Source organism: Alexandromys fortis, unplaced genomic scaffold, assembly GCF_014885135.2.
Source record: "Alexandromys fortis isolate MF-2015 unplaced genomic scaffold, M_Fortis_MF-2015_v1.1 scaffold_68, whole genome shotgun sequence".
NCBI classification, from domain to species: Eukaryota; Metazoa; Chordata; class Mammalia; order Rodentia; family Cricetidae; genus Alexandromys; species Alexandromys fortis.
This window is the reverse complement of record NW_026067948.1, coordinates 3,564,168-3,580,109: the sequence shown is the minus strand read 5'-3', so window position 1 is coordinate 3,580,109 and position 15,942 is coordinate 3,564,168. Positions and strand designations below refer to the sequence as shown.

Here is a 15,942-nt window from a genome sequence, read left to right as displayed (position 1 = left end):
CTCTGCCTCCAGAGTGCTGGGATCAAAGGTGTGTGCCACCACTGCCCAGCCAATAAATCAGTTTTTATTGCTCCTAGTACCCATTATTTTAAAAGAAGTAGACATGTATCCTTTGTAAAAATGTTTTGGTTTACTTGTTTTGGCTTCTGGGCTTAGACACGACCTGCGACAAAAGCTCCACTTTCCATGTGACTCATGGGCTGTTTCTGCAGCAGCTGCTCTCTGTATGAGTGCAGGTGGATCTTTCCCCACCACTGCATGCGAAGTCGCTTTCTCTCCTTTTCCGTGTTGACGCAGACAGCGAGTCTGGTCTGTATCATTGCTTTTATTTGCAATAAAAATTGAGCTCTCTTGATTCGGAGGCAAAGCTTGTCAACAACCTTGGTTTTATTTCAAGCCTTTTTGTCCCTCTCTGTGCCCATCTAACCCATTGTTCCTTTTTTCCCCTACTGTTTTAATTACCCCCGATATCATCTCTGGTGTAATTGAAGAAAATCGCCTTGCAATTATGAGAACAAAGGAAATATCAAGCCAGGGCCCAGTTCCTCTCACCTGTGGCTGCACTCCCCGCTGCGCATTGTTTGCTGGGGATGGATGTGAACTGAGCTGTGCAACTGTGTACTGTCTCTGAGGACTGTGCCCTGTGTCTTCACAGTCCCCAGCGGAACACAGGGAAGTAGGTAGGAGAGGTCTGTGTCTCAGCACAGCGTGCCCCCCAAACTCTAGCTACAATCAGTCTATTTAGTTACAGAAGACAGCTGTATACTATATAGACTGTATTCATACTTCCAAGTTTTGCAAAATTAAAGTTTGAAATTAAACATTTCATTGACGAAGTTCCTCTGCAATCCTGCCAGTTGTTTTTTGTTTTAAGACAATAAAAGGCGAAAATCATGCATCTGAAGTGGCACCTGGTCATGAGATCAACTCACATTTATTTGGATGTCTCAGGAACTCGAAATGAAGAAGGCTGTTGTTGAAGGAGCGTGGAAGGCAGGAATGCACGTGAGTTAATCAGAGAGGGGGATTGTCCTCGTTTGTAAAGTGTCCGTTCAGGCAAGAAACTGAAGCAGCAAAGATGGATGTATGTTCCAGAACAGACCTGTTAGGTGTGGAATAGCCTGAGGGCTTTGAGGATGCCCGTTATACTGATCTGAGAGCAGCCAGGGACTCAGCAATGAGGATGTGCCGTCAGGTCCTGGGTCTAAGCAGTTCACTGTCATTCAAAGCCTTCCCTCTGCCAGCTCTCATTCTAACTGCAAGGACGCTACACACTGGGTTGAGTCCCATCCTGCAGCTTCAATTTCTTCTCTACTGTGCAGTTCACTGGCAACAGGGGATCCAGCACTCCTACTTTGCATATCCCTTCCCCAAATGCAGCATTCCACCCGCACCCCCATTGCTCGGTTGCCTAAGACTTCAAAGCGTCCCTCAAACATTTTGCTTGCTAGATACTCTGATCTACTTACCAACATTCTTGGGCTGGGCTGGAAAGCAGTAGCAGTGCAGTGACACTCGTGAGCACCCCAAAGCTGCCGTTGGCTTGACTACAATCCAACACCAGTGAGGCCCGTAAGCACCCCAAAGCTGCCATTGGCTTGACTACATTCCAACACCAGTGACGCTCATAGGCACCCCAAAGCTGCCGTTGGCTTGACTACATTCCAACACAGCACAGCCAGTCACCTAGCAACTCCAAAGCACATGGATGTGAAGATGGCGGATCCTTCAGAAGTCAAATGGAAAACCGTACTGTATGGGTTTTAGTTACAAGTAGTATAAAGCATTTAAGCAGATGGAGGCTGATAGTCACTTTCTAAGTGATGACGCTGACCATGAGAGTTTCCAGCCATTTACTGGGACCTTCTAGGGGAGTTGTGTAGTGATTTCTTATCTTCACAGGTACAGAGGATGCTTCTTTTGTCCTTCATTGCATTCAAGTTCTCCATTGTTTTTAGCATAGTGAGTAGCTCTTTATGAATTAAAGCATACTTTTCTCAGAGCCCTAGACACTACTTCTCCATCCTTTTCTTCATACCTCTATCCAGGTCTTCCTGGTCTCTCTGATGGTGCTGACTCCTGTGTTAGGTCTTCTCTCACCACTGACTTCCTCCTTCACTCCACAGTTATGAAACCGTCTCTTTGCCGAGACTCTCAGACATGAGGTGATGCCCTGTGCTGAAGATTTCCATCAAACAGTCTTCTTGAGGCTTCATCTCGAATATCAGGAACTTCAACTCCAAAGCAGCTATAGAAAACCTCCAGGTTTTTTTCAAAAATGTTTTCCCAACTAACACCACACCAATGCTGTCTTCATCAGCTGAAATCTTATTTCTCCAGAATCATCTATATGCACCCACCAGCAACCTGATGGAGTCTATCTGGAAAACATACCAAATCTGTTGACTTCTCTGTCTGCACTGGCACCATTTTTGGGCAGTCCTGACTCATGTGTCATGTGTAACAGCACTAGAGACTCCATGTTTGCTCAAGTTAATCTGTTTTCTACAATACTTCAGCATGTTCTTTGTTAAAATTATAGGTCCTCTTAAGATTGTAACTCCCCATAGAAACAAGACCTGTTTTCCATCCTCAGTGTTTGTAGTGGAAATGGAGAAGCTGGCTCACAGTATATTCTGAGTAAATACACAAACAAACATCTTTCTCTACACCTTGGGCTTCTTCAGGCCCTATGTGCATTTTTTGTTCTTGTTTTGTTTTGTTTGTTTTTAGACAACTCACTACACTAGTTAAGAAGGCTGGCCTGGCTGACCAGTGATTCTCATGGATCTACTTTTCTGACTCTCCAGCTATGGGCTTACAAGTGTGTGTAGACACACCCGTCTTTTTTACCTGGTTCTAGGGACTGAACTCAGATCCTCAGGCACTCATGGCAAACGCTTTATCCACTGAGCCATCTTCTCTCTGCCTTCATTGCATTTGTTTTGCAGCTAATTCCATTCATGGACTAACTTGGAATTGTCCCAGCACACCCTCTGAATCTGGGTTAAACAGACATTAGGGATCAGGGTGGAAATGGAAGTATTCTCCCAGGGATTACTATGCACTGCACCCGTTCACTTTCTGAGGTGTTTCTCGCACCTGGGTTCTATTGTCTGTCTGTCTGTCTTACTTCTATGATCCAGGTTATGAACTCTCTGCTGCATCAGTTTTGATTAGAGCTTGCATGTGTTTCCTCGCATCAGTGTTGTCTAACAAGGGAAATCTCCTTAGTCAATTTAGCGCAGCATGCTGACCACCAGACACTTGGTGACTCCAGTGCTCTGGAGACCCCTCAGTCCCTTCTCACATGTTATAGTTCCTATGCAGCAACAGCGATGTGGTCACATATCTTTAACCCACCAGTTTTGTAGTGGGACATAGACACTTTACACCTTCTTGTTGGTCAATGTATATATCTGTATAATCAGTAGAAGCTGGCACTAAACAGCCCAACATCATATGAGAACTGGAGAAAGTGGAGAGATGGCAAATGCATTTTTCAAGGAAGTACTCACTATCCCTTCCTGTTCTTGCCCACAGTCTTGACACCAAACACTCAAATTATCATACCTTGACCTGAGTGTGTGACATGAGTGTGGATTCATTGATAGCCCCTGAGGAAACCCTTGTTTCTCCAATTAGCTATGTTCATCCTTAGTTTTAATATCTACAGTGAGATTATTTATCGAATCATTCTTCCTCTCTATTAAGGCTATGAAAAGGTCAAATATGTTTTGTTTATGACTGGGACAGTTCTGATTCCTCTAACTTTGCATATCCAGTTTCAGAGAGTTTGCTCCTCTCTATTCTGTACCTACATTAGACAACTTATCTTTTACTCATCTGAAAAAAGGAAGGACTCCATCTATTAAAGGCTATAATTTGATGAATTTAAACAGGTATAAAATCTCATGGAACTATTAAAATTATGGTCTCAAGATAGATGGCACCATCTCTAGCCCAGAAATATTCCTTGACCCTCTTACCATTCATCCAGTTCTCAGCCTTCAGCCCCAGAAAACCATTAATCTTGCCTATGATAGGTTAATCTGCAGCTCTGCAAACTTCATTGCAGTTGTGGGTGCAGCAGAGTGTCTGAATGCTTACTTATCATATGCTCTCTCGGATTGATTCTCCAGGACTACAACACACATACATGCATGCATATGTGCACATGGGTGTATGTGTACGAGTGCATACATGTCTGTCTGTGCAATGTATATATGTATCTGTGTATATCTCTACATATATGCACATATGCATTATGTATCTTATTGTATATAATTTTTGTTTTACATGTCAGAAGTAAAATTTAGTCATAGAATTGTGGCCATACTTGAATATATAATTTAGATGATCCTGGTCAATTTGGAACAGTGAAGAGGGACTGAGAAAATGAATACTTTTATCTGTGTTCAGAAAGCATCATACATGATTGCTTTTGAAACCACAAGGATATTTTATAAAGAAACAAAACTGATTCTTAAAGAGTTACTTTTAGTAAAAAATACTAAAACTTTTCTATTAAAGACATTCAAATAATCATTTTGCTTGAGAAACCAAGCATCTCCAAAAGAAACACTATGAAGTGATTAATTTAGATGTAAAAACGTAACAAGTGCAAAAAGCATTGCCTGCCACTGTTTCTGCAGGTTCACACGAATCTGATTTGGGTTCCCACACCCTTTTCACAGGGATATTTAAATAATTTGACTGTGACAAGCCACACTGTTTTGAGACCTCATTGAAAGTCAAATGAAAACATTAATCACATGCGAAAATATTCCAGTCAGGCATAGAATGCTGCAGGTTAGGAAATAAGTATGTTGCCTATAAGAAGAAAAAAATCAATCGACTTAGAAAAAGCAAGTGTCGACTCAAGTCTACACACACGGTCAGCACTGACTGGAAGTCACCAGGGTTTCAGAGTTTTGTTTCTGGCTTATGAATTAACAGATAGCCTTGAGCCACGTCCATACTACACAATAAGTTTGTGTGACTAACTTTCACCTGAGAAAATCAGGAAATCAGATCCGTGGAACTACTAATTATTTTTCCTTTGTTTCTCACTGTTTTCTTTATTCAAACTTTTGGTGGGGGGGAGTAGATTAGTGAGTAATAGGCATATGGTTGTCCTTAACAGAAAACATCCAAGCTAGTGATTTCTACAGCATCAATAGTAACTAAGCAAGAGAACAACCTTTGCATCATGAAACACCGTGTTTGTACTGAGTGAGAATTACTTTCTCATGGTTGTTCTGAACTCTGCAAAATGAGGCAAATTGTTGAGTGTGTTGTTCTGTTATTCTGTCATGTTTGTTCCGGTCAATTGGGACGAAGTATCAATTTATACCTGTGTTTTGGACTGTATAACTATACAACATGAGTAACAAACTTAGCCAGGCATAAGATTTATCGCCTTAGTCATTTTGTAAATCTCCTTAAGCCTTTCATCCATTTTCTGTTTTAACATACCCTCAAAGTTATGAAGACTTAGCTAGAGAGGATGTGAAACACTGAATTTGATAGCTGGGGCACAGTCACATTGGTGGCTACGACCCTTGATTTTTTTTTTTTATAATTAATTCCTTCTTGCATGGAATGGCTATTAACTGAGGGCCTAGGGATAGAACAGTACAACATGCACAATGCCTGCCCTGACAGAGAACCTCCTATCCAATAGGGAATGCACTGGAGTCTGGAGGGATTTTAACTAGGGGGTGACATTCCTGGAGTAGCCACTAGGGGTAGACAAGAGTCAGTTAGGGGCAAACAGCCCAGGTTTTCAGAGAGACGCTAGAGATGTAGCCACGCCAAAAAGACGGAAGTTGAAGCCATAAGGAAATTCTTAGATTTTCTTTCTGTCATCCCAGAGCTGAAGAAGTTACTTGGTGATTAACAGCTCATTAGTTTCATATTTAGGATACAAAAGGAACTTTGTCAAGGTTAATAAGAGTTCAGTGTGAAACGTCTGCCCGCAAGGCCACGCACATCCAACAGCAGGATCAGTGTATCCTTACTCTTTATGTGAAATGAGAAAAAGAAGCTAAAGAAAGTGGAAGAATTAGAAGATGTCTGTGATCATTACCTCCCTTCAAAAGCCCTGTTGAGTCAGGAGGCCTCTGGAGGATGAAGCTTCCTGAGACCACACACAGCAGAAGTCTATTAAAATGTGCTCCAATCTCAAAGGAACGGGTCACCCAAGAACACTGACCCTTTGCTCTGAATGGACTAATGAAAGCAGGCTGCTACTCTAAGAATTCAGACAGAGGGTTTCCCTCCCCAAGGTAGAGAAGGCCAACATCACAAGAGTCCTGGCTATTTCATCCACAGCGCTGAGTGCCTTTCACCAACTTCTGGAGGGGTTCAAAGCCCTGACGTGTGGAGGGTCTAGTGACTGGGAGTACAACTCTTCATGGAAAGGCACTGAATGTAATTGACATGAAGACCGTCGCCGCAGCATCCAAGAGCTGTGAGTGTCCCGTGAGGCTGCCCTGATAGTCTCCTCAGCTGCTGCAGGTATCAATACGCCTCTAAGAGAAGTAGCATGCTGTCCCTGCACTGTGTAGTCACCTCAGCACCGTCCACCTTCTGCACGGAGGTGAGGCCGAGTGCTCTGCTAAACGGAGTGACTCTGCATCTGAGACCTGCATGGAATTCTCTGCTTGCAGTGAACAGGACTTAAGTGAGCAGACAGCCCCTGTGTGGCGTGGAGCGGAGGAACCCTACCTGTGTAAAACACCTCCAATGCTGTCTGGCTGAGTAGATCTCCTGTGGCTTGAGAGCTGTTGTGTTATGGGTACAGAGTCGGTTTATCTGGATGTAGCTAAGATGTCGGGGGAGATATTTAGTGCCCTTTCCTTTGTGTAGCTCAGGACTGGCAGGTCGAAACAGAACTCTACCTTCTACTCACTGAAGGCCAAGAGGTTTTAATACCCAAGGCTGAGGGCAGAGATGCCCCCCTTTGGCTGTAAGTGGCTGGCCTGCTGTTTCCACCAATGTCTTAAAACTATCTTGATTTATAACTCTGTCTCATTCTTATAAAAATGCCATGAATCTGTTGTCACCTCAGAACATGGAGTTTGGGAGCTCAACATCTGTGTTCCATAGCCATGGCCACTCATATTTTGGCTCTACAATAAACTGTCTCTTATCCCTCTGAGATGAGTGCTTTCTGATCTGACAATTAAAGCAAGCTTTTTGTGGACTCTTCCTCTAATGCATTTATGACCTGACTCTACCACTTACCACAGAGGTGTTTCTGTGAACAGGGACACATAGCTGATACTGACTCCCTTTTGTTCATGAAGAACTTGGATCAGAAAGAAGAGAAGTAAAGCCAGTCAAGTGATGTAATGAGGATGAACCAATGGGAGGGATGGCGAAGCCAGTCATGTGATGTAACCAGGGGGAACCAAAAGGAGGGATGGCAAAGTCGAGTGATGTAACAAAGGTAAACCAATGGGAGGGAAGCAAAGCTATTTCTTTTTTGCCATTATTAAATAGAGGACAGAATAACCTTCTTCTCATTAATTTGGGAATTTACTGAACTGTACTGCTGAGTGAGCTGGTTGGCCCAGGAAGAAGAACTGTATAATATTCCTGGTGCCCCATACAGTCTCCAAGAAAACACAGCTTAGTCTTCCTGACTTCCAGAAAGTACTTCTGATGGCTCTACCTCACCACGAAGGTTGTTACCCAGCTGCTGCGTACGGGGAATGCAGGCATCATCACTGTGTGCATGAGCCCTGCAGAGAGTCACGGAGGGGGACTCTGCACACAGGAAACTCCCATTCTCCCCAGCTATGAGTCTGTGTAATGGGACTGCCAATGGAATCCATGATACAGAGTTCAACCGCAGGCCTCTGTGAAGGCAGGAATGTGATCTGGGTCCTTTCTGCAGTCTTCACAGGAAGGATCCATATGCAGTCCAGGTACTCCCCAAAGCCTTGGGGAGAAGGTTATCCGTCAACAGGGTGGCAAGCATAGCCATAGTCATACAATCAAAAGGGAGACAGACAACCAGAAGCACTCTTGATGCTGAAGAATACTAAATAGTACCGTAGAGATGGCGCAGTGGGGTCCTGTACCTGCCTCTAAGGTGAATGAACTGAGTTCCATCCCCACCCACAAATGGCGGAAAGAGAGAACTGAGTCCTGCGAGTTGTACCCTGGTATCTACACACGCATTGCAGCGTGTGCACCCCCTCATACAAAATTAAAGTATAATTATTTTAAACCCTATTAAATAGTAAAATATTCTTCCAGGAAGATGATAATGATTGCTAATGTATTCTTTCATTTAAATCCAAGAAGTCATATAAGTGTTACCTGAAAGTAATGATAAGGAACATTTCATTGACACAGGTTAGAGAAGATTCTGTGAGGTGGGATTATTTACACACACATACTGATTGGCATCTGTCTGTCAAATGCATGCTAGAGTAGCTACTGGAGATATGGTCAGGTGGAAAGAATTGCCCAGTTTTCAAGTGTGCTCCCTGCTTTTAACTATTAATTCTGACTCTAGGTCTCTCCGCACATTGTACTGGACCTTTAGCATCTTAAGAATCCAACATTAACACATTTGAGCGTGTGGAGGTTGAAAATGATCAGGTTGGAAAGGCAGAGATGCCAGAGGCAGCGTTAGCATCGTTACTGAAAGGTTAGGCGCTCAGGAAATCGACAAGGCACCGAGCAGGCATCCACCCAGTCTCCTAAGAAACAAGGGCAGAGAGAAATGAGGCCAGACAGAGGGAAGCTTTTGTTGACATTTTCAAAAGCCTCCTTTGTACAGGCTGGGACTCTGGATAATGGAAGACAGCCAAGCAGGGAGCCAGCCACACGAGAAAACTGCAGGTCAGTGAGCTGAGCAGCCTAGGGAAACGTGGCAGAGAGGCACCCCTTCAACTTCTTCACACTCTGCTCTTCAGTGAGGGAAGGAAAGGGGCTTCCAAGAAGGGAAAGCACCCCTGCTCCCTGGCTTGGAAGTCCTCAGGGTGTGGTTATGCTGTCTTAAGGAAAAGGAGCAAAACAAACCACTTAGGAAGACAGCTCTGAAATTTTCTGTCAAACAAAATGTGGATTTTTGCATCTTAGAGTTCCTGCTCAGAAATTTCTGTGCTCTATTAAAGACTCAAGTCTCTCACATGTGGCTTTAAACCTACCTTTGAGTGTGGGAGTCAGGACCTAAGTGGAAAAAACAAACTGAGGTTCTGATGCCACTCACCCAAGAGATTCACTGTGGCAGGCCTGACCACACCCGCTGGTGGAACAGAGGATAACATCAAAATGACCCCTCAGACTTGAAGGGGTTTAATGTTGAACGAAAGTTACTTAATGAAGCGTTGCATAAGAGAACTATTTTTAGAACTGGTGAGCGCGGTCAAGATTAAGTGAATCATTCTAATGGGAGCAGGTAAGAGAGGAAGGATTTTAAGTGGCCCTCAGAGGACATTTTCGTTATTTCTGGGGATGCACAGAGAACTAGCTGCTCAGGCCTTGTGTGTTATGCCGGTGAAGTCAGAAAATTGGGAGTCAGGCTGCAAAGCTGTTCCTAGTTAAGGAAACTAAAGCCAGATGAAAACACGCTGCAGGTGAGGACCGTGGTGGGCGGGGCATCGAGGCAGGAGGGGAACTTCTGTGTAGGTAATGGGTAGGAACTGCAGAGTCCAAAGAAAATCATGGTTTTTCCCTGCACGTTCCGGGAGCTGAGGACAAATGGATAGATTCCCAAAGCCTCTGTGTTGGAGTGGAGGCCAGGCAACCTAATCTGAGCGAATTTACACAGAGGGGAGAATGATTCGTTGTGCAGGAGGGCTGAGGTACCCCTCTGCTGCGTGTGACACAGTGAGGCCCTCTGAATGGTAAAGTCATAGTCTGTGCTTCAACTTTTGCTCTTAAAGATGAAAAGCGTGTTTGTATGTCTTGTCCAATGCGGGCTGTGTCGATGTGTGACTGACTCTTTTAGTCTGAACAGGGCAACTCACGCTCCTGCACTCGGTCATGCACTTTGCCGCTTGGACCATGTTCTGGTCCAGGAACATATGTCCCCGCTTTCCCAAAGGCAGTTTTATGTTTCAAATCTATCAATAATTGGACTAGAAGATTAATGGGAAAAAGTATGTTACCTATGCGCAGTGGAGATTTGTTCAGTCAACAAGACAAACGATATCATGACGTTTGCAGGAAGGTACAGACCCACACTTTTTAAGCACTAACCACAGCAAGCCAGGACTACATATGTTCAGTGTTAATGGGTATACAACACATATGTGTACATATATACAGGTTTTAAATGCACATGGATCCATTGCATTCTGAGCATCCCTAAGCCCGAAATCTGAAATCCCAAACACTCCAGAATCCCTAAGCTTTAGATCTGAGACTCTCACGTATGCTAATTTGGGCACTTTGTGCTTGGATTTTCAAGCAAAGACTCCTAAACTAGTAAACTCCCTGCTACTGCTCCAAATTCTGGAACATCATAAGCCCGAAATTCTTCTGTTCTATGCAAGATGTATTCAATCATCATCAGATTCTGCATTCTTCTTTGGTCTGTGACCTTGAACATATCCATGAATTATGTGTGATATGGAAGCACTTCCTCTGTTTTGGCTGCTTGTGAAGAATACACATTCCTTGGACACTGCTATCATTCAGAAATCAGGGACTATACCTCAGCATCCACAGTGTAGGCTTTGAACCTTCTTTAGAAACTGACGAGTCTTGGCACCTGTTCTCTGGCCCACAGTGCTAGGACTTACACACATCTGACTTCTTCATTACTCCTTGATAGGATGAACAAATAACTATATTTTATTTAGCACAATAATTTCCAAAGTCCCATATTGCAATGTTTGTGTGATCATGGACGAATCATTGGTCTTCCTCAAACCTGCCCAGCCTCAAGCTCATCCTGAGGCATTCAGAACCAGCCCATTCTATGGTTGAAATCTCCAAGGCTATCTTAAAGTCTGGGACTCCATATGATACTCATACATTTGCGATATATTCCTTTAAGTTCTGAACTCTGCTAGAAAACTCCTCAAGCCCATTATTCTCACACACAGCATAGCATAAGCCCTAGGTAATTTCAAACATTCAAAAAACATTATTTATGCAGTTCAAAGTGGAAAGGATTAGAAAAAATGTTTAAAATCTTGTGAAGACAGATTTAAACAGACAACCACAAACCCAGAGCTGTCAGCAGCTTCCTGATGTCCACTGCTTCCTGTGGACTTCAGAGATGTTGCAGCTGAATCATGTCTTTGGTGTGTATGTAGCCATTAAAGTTCTCAAGACAGCATTGACCAACAAGTGCTAAGAACTTTTTGTATCACCACATACTGCAATGGGCAGGCACAAAGACTCCATCCCTGCAAACAGGAACCATGCCTGATGGATAATTAGGAAAACAATAAATCACTTTGTTTGACTGTTGTGTTTTTTAATTGCAGTTTTACATTTTGTATTCAATTGAAAGGCAAATGCACATGTCAAGTTAAAAACAACTATTAAAATTTCTCTATTTTTTCTGTTATTTCCTAAAATCTTTGCTAATTTATTTAAATGTCATCTTCAAAATTAAAATCCATTTAGCCCTTACCAGGCTTGTCTTTTTAAATTACCTGTCACTCATCACCAAAAAAGTTTTCTGCTTTTAAATTATCTGTAATTATTTCCCATCATATTTACTGGAATAAGATGGTTCTCAAAATACCAGCAGAGTCCTCAGAATTACACTGAAGACTACTTAGTTTTACTTTATGAGAAGAAATATTTGTTAAACATGATGCAAAGTTTTTGTTTTGTTTCATTCTGTTTCACTTGAGACAGGGTCTCAATAGGTAGTGAAAGTCGGCCTCAAACTGTACAGCCTAGATCTCTAATATAATCCTACAGCCACCTCCTAGGACCTGAGATTACAGGCATGCATCACAATATAGAACCTAATGGAGTTCTTCTATAATCCCCTTCCTTTCCTATTTAAGGGAATAAATAAGGTAATAAGAACAAGATGCATATCTGTATAGTGCTTAATAGTATACAAAATGTACACATAGGTCTATTTGTCTATCTATCTATCTATCTATCTATCTATCTATCTATCTATCTATCATCTATCTATCTATCATCTATCTATCTATCTATCTATCTATCTATCTATCTATCTATCATCTATCTATCTATCTATCATCTATCTATTATCTATCAGTCTGTCTATCATCTATCTATCTATCTATCTATCTATCTATCTATCTATCTATCTATCTATCTATCTATCCATCATCATCATCATCATCATCATCATCTATCTATCTATCTATCTATCTATCTATCTATCTATCTATCTATCTATCATCTATCATCTATCTATCCATCTATCATCTGTCTATAGTATATACTCATATAGTACATTTATATGGCCACGGTGAGGCCAGGTGTCACTATTCAGTTTCTATGGTGCTATAAAATGCTGCAGTAGACTTATCTGGAGAGAAGACCACCCATTTAATGGACATCTATTTGCAATGATGTCACCATTTTCTAACATTTTAGAAAGATTCTTTTCTGAATGTTTTAAAGCCCTTAGCTGACATTGTGACCTTAAGCACTTACTTCAGGGAATGAATATGTAAATTGGGTAAAGGTTTAAGTTGATCCTTAAGCAATGAGAGCATTCATGAATAAACCTGTGGGTAGTTTAGAATTATCTAAACGCTATGGACCGCTCACAGGGGACTGCATCTTCCCTATTGGTTTGCTAAGACAATCCCCAGAGATCCACCCACAGACCAGAGGACCTAGACCATCCTCGCTGGGTTCTCCTCAGCTAATTTTAGGTGGTACCATTTGATAACTAACGTTAATCCCAACAAATACCATCACTACCAAGCATTCTCTCTCTGTCCTCTGCCATGACTCTCTACTCCATTACAGTGTACTGTGAAGGCTGTGCTGAGCAGGCAGCTCCAGATTGGCTTGTCCCTCAGGTCACAGCCTATACAATGGGATAAATAGTACTACAGATGCCATGAGAGCATAGCTGCCTCTTAGCAGAGCCCTCCTGTGCACCACCGGTGTTAAACAGATGGTAGCTTACCCTTTCCTCCTTCTCATGTTTACTGGAAAAATAACTGTTTTGCACATCATGTGAACCTTCTCCTTAGTATATATTGAAGACTAAAATTAATGTTAAGTGTATAATAAAATGACCCAGAGAGACCTTGTTTTCTTTTTTCTTTTGTTAAGTAACAACCTCCATCCCCACTATACAAGTGTCCCCTTTCTGCAGGCTGGTCAGCCGTCTCCTCTGCCTACCTTCCTTTACAGTTATAAAAGCCATTGAGTGACTCCTCGAGACCCCATCCAGAAGTCAGTATAACTATATACATTAAGCCTCTCCACCTTAAAAAAAAAACTCTTTTGTTTAACTGCAGTGGCTTCCTTATAAATGCCCCAAGAATTTCTCTAAATATACATTGATTGAGGAACATCCATGTATGAATACAAGGCTGTGATCTCAGTAGGTCAGGGAGAGAGCAGGATCTCTGACCCTGAAACTCTGTGATGTCTGAAGCAGTTGAGGAGATAAAACCCTAAGCTATCAACACCCACACCAATCCCGAGGCAAACTGGTTCTGAGCCCCTCTGCCTGTTCTAGGGAGACATTCTGAGCACGAGGAAACGCAAAGGGTGGATTGTTAGGAAAGATCCAGACCTGTTTTTCCAGCTTTGCATCCTCAGCAAGCTTTGTGATCTTGACTTGTTTAAATTCTCTTGAAAGCTGCTTACAGATCATTTGGTACCCAGTCATCTTCTACCCAATGTGGAGACTTTGGTTGCTTCCTTCGTGTAAGACTTATTGTATATATAAACAGATTGTAGTAAGTCCCCTATGGTGTAAGAAGCATGTGACTTTGAGTCATGTACAATGCCATACACACACACACACACACACACACACGAAAGAAATGAACGTTTTATTGTTGTAATTGGTTGAAGATGGGTAGAAAATAGTTTGCAAAAATAGATGTAGTAGTTAAGTCTCTATTACTGTTTTATAAAACTTGAAGAGTTTTGGAAAATTTAAGCTCTATGGTTAGATGATTAAGTAAAATAAGTTGGTTTCTCTTATATAATAAATGTTTCATTTTCATATCTATCCAATGTTTGTATCTTTGGTCCTGCTAGGTACCTGATGGTAACTGCTTATACTTACTAACAAGAATAAACTTTGGGAACAAAGGTTGTTGCTGGAGAAAATCGGCAGTCATTACTTTTGCTCTGCTTTCTTGCAAGGTGACAGGAATAGATGATAGGAACAGAATGTGAGAGCCTCGTTGCTCAATGTCCCCAGTTACTTAAGTGTCATTTGACACTGGAAACTTTCCCCTAAATATTGTTACTAAAGCTCAAAGAATAAAAAATGTTTATTGGCAAAAATTTCTTGAAAAGGCAAAGAAGAACTAACAACTAACAAGGAAGCCATGACTGCTAGTTTAAAACTGAGAAACGATAAGTAAGCCCTCACACTATTTGCAGACAATATTAGACTCTCCCAACTCTGCTTGGACCATTGTCTCTTTCCTGCTTTTCCTGTCTATCTTTCCGCTCCTCATTTCCCACCACTGCTGCTCTCTTGCTAATGAGCTTCTGGCCTAGACAGCTGCAGTAACTGTCTCATCTGGTTCTTGTCTGAATCCTCGTGGAGAATCCACCAGACACAGGTTGGGCTTTTCACAGCAAAACCCTGGGTTTGTGATGGCAACAGAAACAACTTGGGGCTCTTCCTCACACACAGAAGAGCGCCGAACCAGTCTTCCTTGTCCAGCATGCGCTCATTTGTTTCTTCCAGGTCCACTTTTCTCTACGTCTTTCCCAGTGTTCAGCCTTGGACCTCACACACATGCATGACTTTATTTATTTTAGGGTCCTATACACATGTTTAACCTTTTGACCTCTATCTGATAAGTCTCTTGCTACCCTTGGGATGCTCTTTTAAATCTATTCATCCCTAGGGAAAGAGCGGTGTGTCACTTCATCCACGGAGCTGTCTCGAAATGCCTCTGAGCTGATTAACATTCTTTCTTGAATTTTATAGAACACTTCACTACTTGTATTTTATAGAACTTGCTACTAAATATATTTGCCTTGCTTAAAATATATTTGGATAATAATTTTTTTGTCTCTGTTGTGATGCGAAGTCTCCTGGGAAGTTAAAGTGTAGGATGTGTGTAAGTTTCATTTTACACATGGAGATACGCCAAATGTAACCCGCTGTAAGCACAGCCCACGCCCATGGCGTTGTTGATCAAGTGATTAAATAAAGTAATTCCTTAATATTTAAAAAGTTTTAAATGATATCCAGGATTCATATAACTCGTGTTCACAGTCAAGAAGTGAGATTTGTTGGTATGGAACAGACCACTGACCGTCTGCACAGCAGACTGGGGGTTCCACCAATGTGACTGTGGATCTGGTGCCTCAGCAGTGAAAAACAGGTAGGTGAAAAGAGTTTACCACCCCAATATTCAGTCCTCAGACAAAACTGCTCTATTTTGTATAGTAGCCTTGGCTTATACCAAGACCTTACTTAGAGAAAGTTTTCACTGTTTAAGGAAAGCACTGAAACCTCTTGCGGGGGGGGGGGGGTTCCCAGTTCTGTGAAGAACATTGATTCTATATTTGTCTCAGGCTCTATCCAACATGAAAGCCTTTTGCGTGGAAAGTAGGTACGTGTCCTGCTGTGGTTTGGCTGGATTTACGAGCCTCCCCCAGAAGAACAAATGGCAGCACAAAGGGGCTTGTCAGTGAGACCCTCTCATCCCCTGCTTTGTCTGAGACGGGAACACCCTTCGCAGTACTGAGGTTACTCGCTGACCCCACCACTAGCCTGAGAATTCCAATCACACGCTTGCCTAGCAGCAGGCAGTG

The 15,942-nt window shown here is 42.3% G+C and overlaps 1 protein-coding gene across 1 annotated transcript in view; it reads right to left on the bottom strand.

The window, feature by feature from the left end:
* Nucleotides 1–15,942, bottom strand: part of Tnni3k (TNNI3 interacting kinase) — a 210,929-nt gene that overhangs the window by 104,719 nt on the left and 90,268 nt on the right. The window lies entirely within an intron of this gene.